The following is a 19,409-nucleotide window of genomic DNA, read 5'->3' on the forward strand; positions in this document are numbered from 1 at the left end:
GGAGAGGGTTGTTAGGCTGATTAGTTGCAATTACGCACGTTTAAGGAGCTCAGCCCTTACCCCATTGTGTGACTTGTATCTATGCATGGTGTATGTCTCTACGTTTTTCCTTTACTTTTCCTGAACCGGTAGAAAAGATCATAAGTAGAGGAAACACCGTTTTTTAAGGCAATTTGAGTTCTGTCAAAGTAACGGAGGCCAGTGTTCTCAGACTTTCACGAAATCCTACGTGAAATCTCTCTGTAAAATAGATACAGTGGTACTTGGGGAGGCGGCCTGGGGTTTCCACTCTTTAGTCCCTCCAGAAGTTTTTACCCTGTGACCTGGGAGAAGCACTCCCAATTCCTTCGGTAGAGTGACCCTGGAGTTGTGTACTGAAATGTATTCCTGGGTTATCTCCACGAGCTACTCCCAGTCTGTGCCACTGATAATTTGCTAGAATCACTCGTTCTCCCCTAATTTGCTTGTGCATCTGAGATATTTTAATGGTATCATACACTGGAGTCTTAACGAATATGTTAAGGGGTGCCTGGGTGGCTCAGTAGGTTAAGCGTCTGCCTTCAGCTCAGGTCAGGATCCCAGGGTCCTGGGATGGAGTCCCGCCTTGGGCTCCTTGCTCAGCAGGGAGCCTGCTTTTGCCTCTGCCCCTCCCGCTGCTTGGGTGCATTCACTCTCTCTGACATGTAAATAAATAAATAAAATCTTTTTAAAAAAAGAATATGTTAGAACTCTGTACCGCACTTACTCTCTGAAACCAAAGGGAGAGAAGCACGTGCCTAGGGGATTCTGAGGCACCATGTGCTTGGACCCAGGATATTTCCTTGAGGGCATTCCATTTTTAAGCAATGCGAGCCAGCTATCAGCACATTCCTCAAGGATTATTGCTTGTCCTTGGGCATACTGCGACACCTGAGGTCAAGATGAGCCGGAATATTTACTCAAACCCTGGCAGGTAGTACATTTCCTGCTGATAACTTATAAACCATAGATTTTAGTTAGAAAGTTACGGGAAATTTTTCTGAAGTCACTGAGTTCTCCTGTATGTGCTCATTGATGCTTAACTCAGTGGAACATCAGTACCCAGAATATTAAATCCTTTTTGCACAATTAGATTGTATACTTATGCATACTAATAAGGTGTGAGTGTGGGATTGTTTGTCTTCTTCCTGAGGGTTATGAATTCTTTTGGCAGGTACTGTCTCTTTCTATTTCACTGTGTAATATGTGCCCAGAGGCAACTCTTCTTTGCCAGAGTGCATCTTCCAAACAACAGAAATCAGCCAGGTTAAAGAACATCCTGAAATGTGTGTCTCAAATATGTTGCATTTTCTCTCACTGGTACTTGCACCAACCAGTCGGTGGCTGTCTTGCAGCTGTTACATTAATCATGTCGGTTTTCAGGATAGATCCTTTATTTTATGATCATTTAAAGAGAAAAAATGAAAATTGGTAGAGTATAGGATGCCATACTTTGTTTTTGATTTGGCACAAATACTTAAATGGCTAATGCAGCAGCCAAATTTTATTTTATATTATATTATTTTAATTTATTTTTAAGATTTATTTATTTATTAGAGAGAGAGAGTGGTGGGAGGGGCAGAGGGAGAGGGAGACCGAGAATCTCAAGCAGACTCCCCGCTGAGCATGGAGCCAGATGTGGGGCTTGATCCCAGAACACTGAAACTATGACCTGAGCCCAAATCGAGTCAGACGCTTAACCAACTGAGCCATCCAGGTGCCCCAAGAGTGAAATTTTAATTCTCAACTGCAATTGACAATATTTTGAGGTCTGAAAAATGTCCTTATGCTGTCACTGTATTTGGCTTTCATTTGTTTTGCTGTGGCCCATCTTGTTCTATCTGTGAACTGGAGTAAAGGTCTCGGGTTACCAGTTCCTTCGATGTTTCTAATCCAATCTATATCAGGCAATTTATTGAGAGGTCATATCTTTGGAGTCAAATTGCTAGATCAGAGAGCATGTACCCTATTCCTAATCTCAGGAGGGGAACAGTCTTGGGTTATAGAGAGATAAGGAATAAGAGGAAAAAGGAGAAGAAGAAAAACTTCCATGCATCTGCATTTTCTGAATCCGAGGGCCCTTTGACTCTACCGCCTGTTTGCAAGTGGTCAGTGCTTTCTTGTGGATAGGGAGGTCGACATCCACCTGTGGGGTTCTGTCGTATTTTTTTGTCATCTTTACAAATTTGAAAGCGATGGTATGCGTTAGCCTCTCATGATTTAGTAACCGATGCTTCATAATTGTCTGCGTGGCGTCCAAGGTTGGGCTCCCACCGTAGTGGTGGGGACGGTGTGCTTACTACGACAGTACATCAATTTGACATACTGGTTATTTGCTTCCTCCACTGTGCTAACCACAGTGGATCTCAGCCCTTATATGTGAAACCAAGAGAAGTGATTTGAAATGAAAATGAATATTAATAATCTATCACATAGGGGGCTGCTGGCTGTAACTCACTCTGAGTAATGCTGACGAGGACTCTGAGCACATGCCTGAGAGTCTTCAGACACAGGACGAATTCTGTCACACAAAAGCAGCTATGCACAGCTACGCGGCCACATGCTTCAGTGTGTGTCTGCCTCTATCAGTTTTAGGAACATCATTTTCTTGCATCTGATATCACCAAAGATAAGCATGCCATCATAATTCTGTCACAGAGACGGGTTTTTGGGTGTGGTGGTATTATATCTCTACCCCAAGCAGCCGTATGTTCTAAATAAAGGTCTGATGATGATTGTAGACTTTATCTTCATTTTGAAGATGAGAAATTTGGAAGTTCTGTGGAAATGGTGCATGCCATTATTATATATGTGTGTGTATATATATATACATATGTGTGTGTGTGTGTGTGTGTGTGTGTGTGTGTATAAATTGCATGCTTGGAAAAAAAGTAGATATTGTTTTTGTTTTCTGATGTTGCATCAGAGGTTAGGAAAGAAAAGTAGAAGCTTCCTCATCTGATGAGCAAAGAGATAGGTTCACTGGTGATGGGGCATTAATCAAGGAAGAGGATCCCAGAATGAGCTGGGAAAGGTAGCTGTCAGAGGATCTGGAAGGGATAAAGGCAGGAAGAGGGCTATCCTCACAGGGTCTCATGGCCCCAGGGGACCTTGTACTCTCCTGTCCCTTTTGGGCACAGGTTGGCAATTGTTTTTCTTCAAGGCGAGAAGGAAGCGTGTAGAACAGAAAAAACAGGGCAGGGGAGGTACAAGCAACAGGGAGAAATCTGAAGGTAAATCTTTGCAGGTTGTTACAGGCCCAAGAAAATCCTCCCCAAGCGCTGATTCCGAGTTTGTGTGGTGGACAGCTTGACGCCCTGAGGGGATTCCAGGCCTCTGCAACAGAACAGATAGAGGAACAATAAAAAGGACAGAGAGAGCAACAGCAGCAATGACACCATGGGCTGCTGACATTTATGCGACAGTTTCTAGGTGTCAGTTACTGTGGTTAGCACTTGACATGCATAATCTTATTCAAAACAGTGGGCACAGAAAGAGGGTATTATGCCCATTTTACAAATGAGGAAATTGAAATGTAGGGAGGTTAAATTGCTTGCTTAAGGTCATACAACCAGTAATAACAATAACTGAAATTTAATCAGAAAGGAACCAAATTGCTTTTAGGTGTTCGTAGCTCTATACAGTGTTTTTTTTGTTTTTTGTTTTTTTTTCCTGGAAGAGTAAAGCAATTAACTCTCATTCTCAGCTGTGCTTTAGAGTCATTTGGGGAACTTTAAAAACTGGTGCCTGATCCTACCTCCCAGACATTCTTTAGTTGATCTGAGACGTGTCTGGGAGTTTTCAGAGCTCCCTGGGAGATTCTAACGTGATGGCCAAGGTTGGAAACCCATGCTCCTCCATACTTACCTGGCAGGGGAGACACGATGGTCAGGCAGGTGGTTTTCTCGGGTTGAGGCTTGTCCATTGCACTGCGGATGTGCTGACCCCTGCGATTTCCCCAAAAGCGGGTAACTCGACTGCATAATTTGTGGTCCTGGGGGACTGTGTTTGCGCTCTCCCCTGGTGATAGCTGCCTAATAAAAGCTTTTTGTTTATTCCCCCCACCCAAAAAAAAGAAAGAAAAGAAAACCCCTGCTCCAAAGTAGGTTCTCTTCTGGTGTTTCGCTAGCCTTTCATTTGATTCCATAATTTAATATAATCATAACTGTGAACCCTGTGTCTTGTCCGTCCCTCCTATCAAAATGTAGTCTCCACTCCTGTATCCCCAGAGTCCCGTTTAATGCTGGATAAATGAAAATGAGTATCATTCCTCCGTAAATATAGTTAATCACCAGTCAGAAAGTATCCATGCTTCAGTTTTTAAAGCCAGCATTTAATACTTTTATTGAAGTAGTAATTTATTGAAAAGGGTGCGGGGTCCTGGCAATTTCTTCTTATATGAGACCACATAAGACAGTCAGATGGAGGAGGGGATGAGGAGGAAGAGGAAGACCAGGAGCCGAGTGAGGTCAGTGGTGTGGAACTGTGTCCCTGAGAGGAACATCAGTTACACAAGGATTTTTCAGGATGAGAAATGTGCTTATATCTGGTTTAAAATGGCATTTTAAGTGTCACTCTAATACTTGATTCAAACTCTAACATCAGTGTAGATAAGGAACCTTGACGGACACTGCAGACAGATGAAGACAACCTGGGTAGGGAACCTTTGGTTTCCTCACCCTTCAGGGAGAGCTCTGCCTTCGCCCGGTGCAAGCTGGTGGGGGCTGGACGGGGCTGGGTGGGGCAGGGCATTGTCAGAGCAAGGCTCTCCTGTGTCTATTTCATTTCTGGGCTAGGTGATGAATACCACCAAAAGGCATCTTTCAGCCTGGAGAATAATTCAGGCCCCAGCAGCTCATCAATCTGCTATTGCTTTGCAGAGCAAAAATTTAATACATAATAAATAATTCCTCACCGCCTCAAAAGGAATGAAAATTTCTTTGTAAGAATATTTCCTATTTTAAAGGTAACCATCATCACACCATTAATGCTTGATCATACACTTAATTTGAAATCCAAATACTGGAGATTTAAACTGAAATTCTACTCATAAAATGAAATGATTATCTCAGTAAGTTGTGATTTTTGCATGTAGTTCCAATACTTACAAAGATAGGATGTGGAGAAGCAACTGGAAGTAAAGCCGAGTGGGAAGCATATTGAGTCAGGGTATGTGTTTATATCATGAGTGTCATGAACTATTTTTAATTTTATTTAATAGGCATTTTAACAATACTGAGTATGTACCAGGCACTATTATGAGCACATAATAAATATTAACTCATTAAGTCATCATGGCAACTCTATGAGATAGATATTATTAGTATCATTCCTGTTTTACAAATAAGAAACCAAGGCACAGAGAGGTTAAGTGACTTGTTGAAGATCACACAGCACATATGTGATACAGCCAGGACTCAAACCTCAGCTCCGGCTCCAGAGCCTGAGTATCTAACTACCACATCCATCATCTCTCTAGGAAAACACCTCCCAGATTCACATGCTCTTTTGTTAAAGCTGTTTCCTAGGGAAAAAGGCCGTTCTTGTCAGTTCATTTGAAAATGCCCCATGTGTGAAATGAAATCTGTAAGATCGTTGAACAGTGACAGGTGGCACCCAAGGTTCATTCTGAGGAAATGGTCATCCTGGCTATTAGACACGCCCTCATCGGATCAGCCCTCCCCCCACAGTGGGAGTGGTTAGGCCCAGAAAGGTGAACTCACACATGTGTTTGCAGGTATGCTAAAGGACCAAGAAAACACGGATGGGATGCATACAGAAAAAAACGTCCTCTAGTAAGTGGGCTGAGGTATGTGGCAAGTGGAGATGCACTTTTCCTTATATATTTTCTGTGCTGCAAAAGTTTGTTTTTCTTTTTCAATACTGAGCAAGGGCTAGTTTCATAATATTTTCCACAAAAAGGGCTATCACTCTATATATGTGTTGGTTGGGTAAGACTGGAGTCAGGGAGGCTAGGTAGCCTTTGCCACGATACATGTAGAAATTGTGAGTGTCTGAGCAGAGAGAGGGCAGATGAGGACAGGAGGGTTTTTGGGTTTGGAGCCATTCAGGAGAAGTAACCTCGAGTCAGAGGTGACCTGCGAGTTCTACCTTGTTGGGCTACACCTGCTGATAAGGAGGTGAAGTGTACATGGCAGACTGGAGTGCTGGTGATGACAGAGCAGATAGAGGCTGGAGAGATTCTGCGGAAGGGGACACACACACACAGGTTAGGATGTCTGCACATTACGGCGGTGCCCACTGGCATCTGCAAAAGGGAGAGAACCGAGATGCATGGTCCTCATGCCAGGTGATGTTGCTATTTAATGCACATACACGTGTTTGATTCTGAACCCTGGACAGACCTTATTTTGACAACTTGCCTGTAGGAAATGTGCATGGGAAGTAGTCTATGCCTGTCCAACCCGGCAGACATTTTTTTTAAAAAGATTTATTTATTTATTTTAGAGGGAGAAAGCAAGAGCGAGAGAGAGCATGGGGTAGAGGGGCAGAGGAAGAGGGAGAGAGAGTCTTAAGCAGACTCTGCACTGAGCGTGGAACCTGACCCGGGTGGGGGGCTCGATCTCATAACCCTGAGATCATGATCTGAACCAAAACCAAGAATTAGACACTTAACTGACTGCACCACCCAGGCTTCCCCAAGCTGGCCAACATTTTTTTTTTTTTTATCCCCATGTCTGTAAGTCTAATAGGAGAATGAGGTGTCATGAATTAAAATACATATGATTACTTTTTAAAGCTGTGGTTAATCAGATCATGACAGAGTTAAATGAATACCTTTAAACCCTTATTAATGTTTCTGATGCTAAGCATTTACAGTTAAAATCAATATTTTTCTCAAAGTAATGACTCTAGGTACTGGATTGTATCATTTAAGCATAAAACTTTCTGGGATAAATATGCATTGGGAAATGATTTTGCATCTAACTTTCCTTTTAGGAAAAGTGGAAAAGTTAAAGGGTTTGGCAGAACCACATGTAGTAATTCATTATTGTACGTAGAAATAAATTTTTGTCAATAATTAATATGCATTTAAAATACTGTGAAAGTATGAACTCTCTAATACTGTATAAATTCTAAGAAGGCAGGAAAAATAATTGTTAATCACCTGTTTGATTAATGTTTATTCTAACCAGGAATTTATATTTAGAATTGTCAGAATGATGATAGGGTGGAGTTGTATATTTTATATGCTGTAATAATTTGGGTCCCCTCATAAAAGTCATGTGTCAGCATTAAGAAGAATATCCTTTTAAAATGGAGCTTACCCATTTTATTGTTCTTTCCATTCTTTGTTTCCCTAAGTGGGTCTCAAGTATAAGTTCTTCCTTCCTTCAGGTAAAGAGGAGTTTGGGAAGTTCGTTTAGTGTAATAATTAAGAGTGTGAGCTCCAGAGACAGACTCCATAGATTCCAGTCCCAGTTCCAGTGTCTACTGGCTGATGGACTTGGGAAAATTATGTAATGTGTGTGTGTCACAGTTTCCTAATCCATAAAAGGGTAATGAAGGTGGTATCAACCTCTATAAATGTGGGAATTACATGAGTTACTATAAAAAGCAATTAGGACAATGCATACATATGTAGATGTTCACTTAATATCAGTTAGCATTATTAGTCAAAAGCTAATGACTTTTTGACTAATAATAATACCTCAACATCTTTGACTTGAGATCATGGAATAATATGCTTTTAAGGCCTATTATGAAAGACTAAAGTGAGAACAGAGCAGCTCCCCCTCGTTGATTGCTTTCTCTGTGTCAGGCTCTTTTCTAGGTACTTCACATGTACTCTTTTAGTCTGTGTCAAGAAATAAAGAATAAAAAGGAAATAATAGGCATAGAAAAACCGTCTTAGATAAACATGATGGAGAAGATTTTCCCTAAACCTAAGAGATCCCCTAAGCTGGCATGAGAGAGTGTGGGTCTTGGTAGGAGGATGGCCTCGGGTCCAGCTTCTCAGCAGCACAGCCCCAAGAGACACTGCTGATTGGTGTTTCCAGGTCCATTTGATCACAGGCCAGTCTTTTGTAAAAGATTTCTGATGGAAAGATTTCCATCATGGAAAGCTCAAAGGACCCTCCAAGTAGGGTCACTGTTCCAATTCTTCTTGTCCTGCAGATTGGACAGCTGTCACTAGAGGGCGCACTGCCCACATTTGCACACAAAGACTAGGTCGCCTCTTCTGTACATGGACATCTCTGGAAGATTTCATTTACAAATCTAGGGCAGTCCTTCCACCAGGAGAGGTACCTGCCCGGTACAGAGACTGCCCTATTCCATGTGTACATCCTTCCTCTTCTCACAACACTCCAGCACATCTGACACCAGAAAAGGTGATGTGGCCCTGATCACTCAGAGGGGTAGGCTGTGTTATTGTGGGACTGCTGTGAAGCCACTTAAAACGCCGCGCTGGGACAGTAATTAATGAGCCCCACATTGCATTAATAGTTGGTGCATATTTGTGTTTATTTTGGAGAATTTTTTTCAAAACATACTGTGTCCTATAGCAGGAGAGAAGAGGTAGATTCTTTACAGTTTTCCCTATATCCTTATGCCCCTAGGCAAGTCATGTTACTTGCTTTCTTCATCTTGAAGAATCAAGGGGTTGGTTTATAAGATGATGTTAAAAATTTCTGGCAGTTACAAGTACGTTGTGCCTTAGAAGTCAATTTGATGATTTTGAATGCTTATAGAAGATCAGGGTTAAATTGGAAGTAAGGCGGTAATATAGGGCTGTGATTTGCTGATTGACAAGGATGAGGGCTGATAAAAGGACAGCAGCTTTTGGGGACGGGGACAACAAGCTGGTCAAGGAAGGAAAAACTATAGTCTGGAGAACAGAAACAAGATGGCGAGTGCTGGAGAATGTGATTAAGGTCCTTTACCTTCTGGTGACATCAGGCAGGGGTTTCGAAATCTTTGTGCCTTGGGTAGATTTGGTGGGTGATTTTTGTTTGTTTGTGGGCCAAACAGTAATTTACAGCTTCTTTCTGATTTCCTTGGGTTCTTTGATTTCCTTAACCCTGAGAACTTCAAGAATAGAAAGCTATGCATTGAGTACCTGGACAAAAGGAAAAAGATAGGAAGGGTTGGCAGAAATAGTTTCTTAGCTTTCTGGTCCCCAGTGTTTGGGTCCAGGATGTAGTCATTCACAAATCCAGGCCCACTTTCTTTAGGGAGGAGTGTGGCATGGAATGAAGAGATATTCATCACTGCTTGTTGACCATGGTGATACCTGTGTGCGTGGCACATGTAACTGTGACCTTGAAGAAAACCAAGGACTAGAAATAGGTCTCAGGGGATAGATATCATGCCAGCAGTAGCAAGTGGGTCTCTCCCAGCTTCTGCGCATCAGAGTTAAACCATCTTCTCACTGGTTTCTCTTTGTGAAAGCATCAACAGTGTGTATTTATCTCTCACCGATTTATTTCTTCCTCAGACTCATAAAATGGAGAATGCATCTAATTACTTTCTCTTACATAGGGATACAGTTTTTTATAAATTTACAAAGTACTTTTTTGGGGTCATTGGTTTCAGCATATTACTGTATATCTTTTGATATACTATACTCACTGTTTAGATTTTTTTGCATTGTCATAGTACTTTTAAAAATAAAAACAGGAGATAAAAATATTTGTAGAGGGATGTTTCCTTGATGAGGCTGAGATATGTTTTTCATTTTCTTACTCTAAGTAGTTAGGTCCAAACAACTCAACAACTTAATAGCCATTTGAAAAAATAATACACGTGAATTAAATTTTAAAAAAAAATTCTTAAAAACCCACAGTTACTAATGGGATATGTGTATCTGTTTGGCAATTCCCAGTTTCTCAAACTTTGGAATCAGACTGAATTACCTTCACGTCCTGCTGCATGTTAATTTTTATGAAATGCTTGCTTTTTATCATAGCAGCTACCCAAAACTTAGGTTTGCAAAGATGTGACCCTCATCAAAAGCAATATAGTATGACCTCGTGTCAAAAGTATGAACTGTCTCAAGCTAGGATTTGTGCTATGTCTGAAAGATATCAAATATTATAATGCTTTCCTCAAAATTTTAAAACACCTGAGATCACTGTGGTGTCCCAGGGTGCCTTGGTGTGCAATTTGGGAACCACGACTCTAAGGTTAGATGGTGGAACTTAAAAAGTGGAATTTAACGCAATTCCACTGTAGTAGAGAGTTAGTTGAACAGGTAACAACTTCTCCATTGCCTGTCACTTTCCAGATGGTGGAAAGTTGAAAAATTACAGTTTGAGCAACCGGGAAGGCAGGTGTGATACTAGCAGGGAGAAAGGAAGATGGCTCTCTTGGGAAGGATCTGAGAAAAAAAAATCAGCTCATTTTGACTCAAGGAACACAGTGAAGGTCTTAGAAAAGATAATTTTAACCTGCATCTTAAAAAATTAATATTTTAATAGATTTAGGTGACCAGATCTCTGATTTATCTGATATTGTCTTCACGGTAGGATTACAAGGTCTAGCTCTAACATTGTATCTGTGGGAAGGTACAATCTGTGTTAAGTTGGTTCTTTTGCATACTGGTTTTCTATAAGGCACTATGGTTAAAATATGGATCATCTGTCTAGTATTATTGGTTTTTCAATATACTAATGCTGAGTTATGTCTATAACATAGTCCAGAATGTATAGAGAATCTCCTTCAGGTGAATGCTTCTAGGCATTAGAATATAATAATGCAGATTTATTTTTAAGCATCTGTAAAGTCTCCAAGCGTATTAATACATGCACATTTTCCATTAAAGTCCTAATGACATGTTATACACATAAGTTTCTGCCCCCCATTAAAAACAAAACAAACCCTCTTCCTTTTCTATCTTTTAGACAAGGTGGGAAAAAGAAAACATCAGAAAATATGGAGACCAAAATATCACAAAATATAGCAGATATGGTTTAAAGACTGTTAGCTAAATGGTCATATTAATATTGACCACCAAAGTTAGGCCGACTTAACCATTCACTTCAAGTCAGCATTAGAGTGAGGCAATCTTCTCCCTGCAGGGATGGGCCCTGCACAATTTATGCCATGGGGGAGTAGAAGAAAATGTGTGCTTTCTTCAGATAAAGTCCGTCTACCAAAGAAGGATGGGGTGAGCATGCTATTATGCTCCCTAAATTTAGCAGTCTCTAAGAGGTGTGTGAGTCTGGGCCAGCAAATGATAGAGGATTACACTGATTAGCACCCTTCATAGAAGAGAAATGTTGGGAGTCGGGAAGAAATAGTCCAAGTCACATCTGAGAGTTGGTGGGAAGGGCTCAGGGAATCCCTCTTTGGGACTGAGATCATCGTGTCACTTTAGAGACTTCTAACCCAAGACGCAACGTCTTTAAGGGTTAAGTTTGGGAATGCTTGCTTTAACACTTTCAGACCTTTACAGAAAGCAGTTGTGTATCTAATCTTTTGTTTATGGTGTGAGTGAGGACCTCCTCAATCTAAACCAGAAAAAGAACAAGCTCTAGTTACAAATAACAGATGACAAGAAATGGGAATGACTGCCCTGTGCTTATAAACATGGCGACCATGAGATTTCACGTTAATGAGTGTAAGGGCATAGTATGTGGCGTCAGTCTTTCCCTTTCCCATAGAAAAGATGGCCAGCTCGGCGTTCATGGGAATGCTCACTAAGAGCGCGGGATTATGCGCGTAGCATGGGCTCCAGCGCCTGGACGCAGGCTCACTAGACTCCTCGCTGCGCGGCTACCACGGAGGGCGTGCCATTCATTGCGCATGCTCACTCGGGTAACCGCGCGTCCCGCGGCTCAGGTGGGGATGCCCACGCCTAACCTCTCGGTTCAACTTTTTACTTAGGACTCGGTTTAACTTAGCTGGGTCTCTTTTCAAAATCGAAGGAACCCAGCTGGGGAGAACGATGATTTTACATCATGAAAACAATTTGTAAGGGCTTTTGGTGTAAAACAGTTCGAGAAGCTCTCGAACCCTGGACACTGGGAACATTTGGGTCTCAAGTGAAGAATTCAGGGCGAGTTACAAGAGGAGTCTGTCCACGCCTGGAGTAGGAACCCAAGGTGAGAAACAGAATTTGTCACTACCTGCTAAGACTTAACAGGGAAAGCAGTAGCAGTCCAGATATTTGTCTTTCTTTACATCGCGTTTTAATTGACTGTCTTTAAAAATATATAGAGGCTAAGAGTACTATTTAAAATAAATTTTAGTAGACTTGATATTGAGGTTTTTATTATTTTTGTTTTCTCGTTTAGGTGAAAAGGATTATTGAGTAGCAAAAGTGTCCCTTCTTCTGTCTTCCCATTTTTCTTAGTGTTCATTTCAGCACACTTACAAAACAGTACTAAATATACAAAATCTGGGGCCCAAACCATGTATCCTTTCTCTTTCTGATCATAGCATATCCAGATAATAGACAAAGTATCTAAGAAAAAACCATGTATCTTTAGTGCAGAGTTTTCTGCCTCAAATGCATATAATGAAAATATACGTATAGTGGGAATGAGGGTTTATAGAAACTGAAATACCAGAGTGTAGCCATGATTATTTTTCCAGATAAATCTAGAGAAAATTTTAATCGATTTCATTAAATAAATGAGGACACTTTTAAAAGGGATTTATTTAATTAAATATTTTGTTTTAAAAGTCTTATTTAAGGTAATGGAGGTAAGGGCTAGTAGGTTAGTACCTGGGAGAGTCCATTTGTTTGGGTGCAAACTTTCAGAGTGCAGGGTTGCTACAAGCACGAAGAACTGGAGTTTTTGCCACCTAGATTTGAATATGGCAGCGGTTAATTCTGGAATGTGGAGGGCACTGCCTGACACAGAGCCGGACCCATGGCGAGGGGGCTGGAGAGTTGCTGGGAGGAACAGAGGCTGCCTCCAGCACAGCTGAAAAACTTCACTTCTCCTCCACACTGGTCAGTGACACACAAAATCAAGCATGAAAACAGGAAAAAGTGGTTTTGAAGCTGAGGCGGTCCAAGCCACCCACGATCACTTTGAAAAACTTTTAGCATTCACCTCAGGAAATGACCCTTCACATTTCTTGTTCACATGCTGGCTGGCGGCCCAGAAGTGGGGGATCAAGGAAGATGATTATAAAATTCAGAACTTGCTTGAGTAAGTCCTGAGTTGTTTGCAGGTTTAATATTAAATTCACTCAGTGTTGTGGTGGGGGCGGTGATGGGGAGGAGTGTGAAGGCGAGTTGTCATGATGGTGATGTTTTTTAGTTTTGAAGAGAGTGCTTAGAAGGTATTGGAGAAAGCCTTTAATTAAAGCATTTATTTTGACGAGCTAAAACGCATTATAAATACAATTCTTCAATTTTGACGTATTTATGACACAGTTTGGGGTAAGACTGATGGAAATGTTAAATCTGTGGGTGTTGGGTGCTCAGGTGGGTATCTGAGTCAGAGAAGGTTAACTCGGGATATATTCTTTCCACCATCCAATCCAACTAATATAGTTCACGGGTGTGGAAGTCCTATCTTAGAGAAGTTCAATTTCTAAAAATCTCAGCACAACTTTATAGAACCCTCAAGACTAGCACCTGAGTTATTTGTCTTGGCATTTGGTGCTGCCTTTGCTCTAAAAGGCCTGAAACAATGGCATTGTTACGCTGTCTTGCAGGCTAAGACTCGGGATCTGCACCAGAGGCCACAGAAGTTCATCTTTTGCTGAATTCAAATAACTGTAATTGCAAAGTTTCCAAGTCCCTGTGGATCCAAAAGTAGTGCTTTAAGTCATAGGATTTCTTTGGATAAATTTTTTAGAGGTTTAGTAGAAACCACTTTCCGCTAAGTTAAGTGGGACATTTTAAATCATTGGATCACACGGGCCCCCTGGAATAGATACCTTATTGAACGAGTTAGCATTTCTGCCAGACCTGTTTAGTTTACCTTGAGCCCTAACTGCCTTTGGCTGAAAGTGATAACTAAAAGCCCTTCTGTGAGCTTGTGATTGGCCCATTGAGGGATCCACTTGTGCAAATTCCTGCATCCACCACTAACTGGGTCTGAAATCATGGCTCTGGATTTGGCAGGATAGCCCTGACAACTCAGACATGCGTGTGGGTTCGGGACATAGGTTCTGTGCAGATGGGAAGCTCTCTCACTATCGGCTCATGCAATGGACTCGTGAATCCTTTCCTTCCAGGAATCTGACCAAACGCCCGAACTCCAGGTTTCCTTTAAGTGACATTCCAGCCTGTCTGCATGAACTTCGGACACTTCCTACTGAGCTTTCAGACTTTGATTTGCCTGTGAATTGCAAGGCTGCATGTATTGGTGACTGGGTTAAGAAGAGGGAACTTGGGCTGGCACTGAAAGAGATGTGGAAGGTTATATGAAAGTCAACTCATGACTTCTTGCAGTGAAGGCTTGAAAGAGGGAGTTAGCCGAGGGAAAATGGAGGAAGATAAGGAAGAGGGAGAGGAGTGAGGTAGGGAAGGGGGTGGGAGGAGAAGAGGGGAGGAGAATGAGTAGACAGTAATTGTTGTATTAACTAGAGCACCGTTCACTGAGTATGTCCAGTTCTCCTTGCCTGTGAAAATGGATAATTACTCTTCGATGTTTCTGATGTTAATCTTGGCCTTCTGGCTTGCTTGGCTAGTATAACATGGGTGGGTGTGGTATATGCTGCTTACAGGCAGAAACGTAAAGAATGTGGTTCTCCACGTTTCCTTCTGTCTGCTGTAATCTAGAAGTGTGTGCTCAGGGGAAGCCCTGTCAGCTTGATCCCTGAGTGACAGTCATGAGCAGAGTCCCTGTGCCAACCTGCAGTGGACATGTCATGTGAGCCAGGAAATAAGCTTTTGCTAAGGCATTGAGATATTGTTTCCAGAGCATAATCTAACTTATCTCATCTAATACAGAAATTAGGACCTAGGAAGAGGAAGCTGGTACAACAAAACTATACAGTAGGTGGCTTTGGCCTGACGGCTGAGCAGCACAGAAACTTGTCAGAGGCTAGAAAGGCCTTGATGCATGTTATACAGTGACAAGACATTTGGTAAAAGTGTTGCTTGCAGTAACTTTGAACTTTGAACATCTATAAATCAATAAAGAGAAGTCCGACAGGACAATAGCATGACGTGCAAAGAATATGATCAGTTAATGTGTTAATCCGGATCCCCTGGGGCCTGGATGCCAAGACAGGATTACATATGAGAGGGGAAATGTGTTTGAGAGGACATGGGGAAGGAGCTGGGAGAGGCTGGGCTGGTTGTCAGACCACGATGTGAGTCTGACGCTAAGCGAAAGAAAGTTCAGGCAAAAGTGTCCTAAGCCACCCTACTATCTCAGGAAACTTCTGCAAGGTTATTGGAGAGTCCTGGGCCGCCCTCAGAGATGTCTCATGGAACGGGCTTGCCCAAGTGTCCCTGCCATGCTCCATTATTGGCTAGGAGCAGATGGCGGCAGCTGGGACCCTTGGTCTCTTTCAGACCGTTTGGTTGCAGGTCTGCAAGACACACTCTTCTGGTCATCACTGTTAGTTTCAAGATCTTAGACACATGACAAGATGGGTAACCTTCCTCATTCTAAGTGGATTTCAAAGAACACAAAACATTTTTTCATCCCTCATGTAGGTAAAATATTAAAACTATTTGATAAGATACTGTGTTGACAGAGATGGGGAAACAGCACTCTCCTCCTTTAATTATGAGGATGTAAATGGGTATAACCTTCCCAGAGACCATTTTCCATATCTTTCAAAATCACACATGTGTATAACTCTGGCTTGGCGATACCTTCTTTCTGATCTCTCCCAAGGATACGTTCACATATGCACAGAGTATTATGTCCCGAGATATTTACGAAGCAGTGATTGTAATAGCACAAGACTGGAGATAAATGCCCATCGACAAGGAACCAATTCTATAAAGGATGTCTATCCATAGAATTAGATATGTGCCTTAAAATAATGAGGCATGTAATGCTAAGGCACACTATCTCAGATTTAAGTTTAAGTTAAAAAAAGAAGATACACCAATGGTAACATGTGCTTACATTTGTGTTTTAAAAAGAGGAGTCCTAAATATGCATGTCACTTGTATCTCTGGATGACTGCATAAGAGGTTCATGGCAGTGACCGTCCTTGTGGGCACATCCCATGAAGCGGTATTATGGGACAGGAGTAGAAAGGAGACCTAACTTTCACTGTGTTTCTTTATACTATTATCTGAATGTTTTACCATGAATATGGATGACCAATTAAAAAAACAATTACAAGATAAATAATACAGTAAGAAAAAAGTTTCTCTCCTTTCTGCCACTCACAGCCATGATGTGTCAAAATGAATTTTTATCTTCCTGTTACATGGCCATGTAGAGCTGTTCTTGGCTGGCTCATGAGTACATATTATTAAATTGAAAAGGAAAAGAACTGATATGTTATTTCAGCGACGCTGGAATCGTGTACGAGGACAATTTTTGCTGTATTGGGAAGATTTGCCTTTTACCAGGATTTGCCCTATAATGAACAGTACCACCACAATCTAGAGAGAAACCAGAATGCACTGTTATAATCAAGTTTGGGGACATGATTTTAAGTTTCCATGTATCATTTTGCCAGAGATTTTTTTTTTTTTTTTTGAGAACAAACCCGAACTCTGCATTTTTCTTGAAGGTCACACACTAGTATGAAGCTGGGGGAAGCTATCCATAGAGAACAGAGTGTGGCGTACTTCACTGCTTTTAAGGAAATGAGCACAAGAAACATTACTTTTTTTAAAAAAAGGGGATGGCCATTATTTGTATCGTTCTGTTTGAACGTATATTCTAGGCTCCCATCTGCATCTCTGAGATACAGTATTCCGGAATCACCCAAGCGAAGGGATCTCAGAGACCATCTCTTTTGCTGCTCTCATTTTATAGATGAAAAAACTGGAGCCCAGAGGAATTGAACACATTTTCCAAGGTCACACAGCCAGAAGTTTTCCCTTTGTCAGGATCGGAACACTTAATGTTAGCATGGCCCCGTCTTTACAAATGCTGTGTCCCTGACCACTTCCAACCACCCTTCCCAGAGGCTCAAGAAATCCTTCCGGTGGGCTCCTATGTATGTTCTCTTTCCCACCTATGCTTAGGTCTTTCCAGAAAGACCTTACCTGTTGGTACACATTTGCTGGTAAAACTGGATAGCAAGATGGGTGTGAAGAACTGAGATTGCTCATTGTTCTCCATTTTAAAATTTATCTTGAGCTCTCCCCTTTTTTTTTCTTTTCACGATTACCATACGAGTATTGATTTTAATTAGTTCTGTCTATTAAGATTCCCCTTAGGTTCAGAAGCCAGCCTGGTAATTAACTGTTCAGCTATCCTCTTGCTGGCACTATTGTTAGGTGAGTTACTGCCACCCCCGGTCACAAACTGGGATCGATGCTCTTCTATGGATCTGCCCTCAAGAGTTCAGACACCGATGGAGTTCCTGTCTCGGGTGGTTTTCCCTGTCTTGTTGCAGACATGGGAATAGGAAGAGGTGGCTCTCAGACTGTGTGACCCTTTTCCTATTCATTAAGGCAGATACACCTGTATCAGGGTCTCCAAATGGTGTGTATGTCGTTGGCAGGTATTACGGTGATATCCAGATGTTTTGAAGCTTGCCTGATATCAGAAGCTCATCATGGCATAATATCAAACTGCACCCCTTCGTATTTTGTGAATAGACTTGGTGCTTCTGTTGGGTGGAGTAGGGCTGGAAGCAAAAGTTCATAGTCCGTTTTCTCTTCTGCTTTAACTCCATCGTGAGTTCTGGGAAAGGTAAAGAATGCTTCTCGGTAATTTGTCAGTTGCGTGAGATCTGATCGCCCAGAAAATGTGTGTGGTGTTTAGAGTTTTAGAATACACATTTTGAGGCTCAAGTCCCAAAGCGCATTTTCTGCACTCATGCAGATTTTACTGACCAATTTGTATTTGGGTTTGTAGTTACGATGGAGTAGGTGTTTGGGATAATGATGGTAATTCTGGACTTTGTTTACAGACAATCAATTAATAATTGGGTGAGAGCCATGACAACAGTCCTTTCAGATTAAATCAAAATCCCTGCCGTTTTCTGGGGCCTATTATTGAGTGCAACCCATTATTTTTAATGAAACAGCTAAACGGTTTAATGTGCTCTTTGTGATGTTTGGAAACTCTGGATTTACTGAGGAGACTACAAAACTCTCTGTGTTCACCTGAACAAATAGTGAAGTGGAAAATGTCCAGGTCCATCTGTTCCTGAGGTGCCAAATGCCTTTCCTTTCCAATGGCCCTTCCCTCCTTCAGGGTCCCATCTGCCTCCTAGACTCTCTCTTGGGTACCTTGAAACCTTTGCAGTTAGAGTTTATTTCCTGATGCTGGTAGCCAAGGCTGTCACTCAAAGCTGAGGCTTTACTTCCCTTGTGACTTTTTATTCTTGCTTGATCAATCTGGGAGAGTTTGAACTGAATGGAAGTTGAACTCCCATCTTGAGGACCAAAGCCAGAATAACTGGGTCAGGGAACTCAGAGTAATCATTATGAAACAATTATATAACCAGAGGAGTGTCTTCTCTCGTCTGCTCCTGATAATATTTTAAACAACTGTCTTATGGCAAGCTGAAATGAGACCCTTTGTGTCCTTTGTCTTACGTTTAGCAGAATATCACCGGACAAGAAAAGTAGTGCAATGCATTAAAACATGCATTGTTAGGGCAGTTAAGCAATTTACATTTGATTATTATTTATTGAGTGCTAATAGTATTTACATACCGACATCGTGAGGTACGTAAAAGAACTTCTAGGTTTCCTGCCCTCAAGGAGACTGTATCTAGGAGCGATTTACTCTGATCAAAGACATAGAGCTGTCTGTGAAGCCCATGAGTCGAAGTGGACCAGTGGGGAGCCTGGGAGCGGCTGTCACGCAAATGGCCCAGAGGAAAGAGTATTCATGCACTCGGCTCAGAAAAGACTTGGGTCACATGTAACTGCGTGTAGGAACACGACTCACAGCTGGATTTTAAGGGCAATTATGCAACTATGACAATACTAAGCAAGATCTGATTTCCCCTTAGACTTGAGTCCTACAAAACAGGAATGTGTTATCTATCTCCTTTCACAGCAATGCTTAATGATGTGTCTGTGCGACAACAGAACAATCCTTTAAGGGGGAAAGTGAGTGACAGTCATTGACGAAATTTGCTGGGAATTAATTTTCTGCCGTTCCCTAGTGAGCACATGCATTTTATATTTCAAGATCATTGTTGCAGATGAAAGAAATGTAGGAAAAATGGGGCTATATTCGATTCATGTTAAACATAATACTTTACACTTCCAGGGGAAAAAATGTTCATATTTGCTCCGAAGAAGGTTATATAGAAACTAAAGTTGCCAGTAATGAAACATTAAATGTTTGAGTACTAAC

At 41.6% G+C, this 19,409-nt stretch overlaps 1 long non-coding RNA gene and 1 other non-coding gene across 5 annotated transcripts in view; both read left to right on the forward strand.

The window, feature by feature from the left end:
• LOC123790434 (uncharacterized) overlaps window positions 1-19,409 on the forward strand; it is a 347,714-nt gene that overhangs the window by 134,347 nt on the left and 193,958 nt on the right. The window lies entirely within an intron of this gene.
• On the forward strand, window positions 3,878-4,041 carry LOC123790625 (U1 spliceosomal RNA). Its single transcript, XR_006779152.1, has one exon. It is a non-coding gene; the product is annotated as a U1 spliceosomal RNA (small nuclear RNA).

Source organism: Ursus americanus, chromosome 5 (genome assembly GCF_024610735.1).
Source record: "Ursus americanus isolate L20-20 chromosome 5, mUrsAme1.1.p, whole genome shotgun sequence".
Classification (NCBI taxonomy): domain Eukaryota; kingdom Metazoa; phylum Chordata; class Mammalia; order Carnivora; family Ursidae; genus Ursus; species Ursus americanus.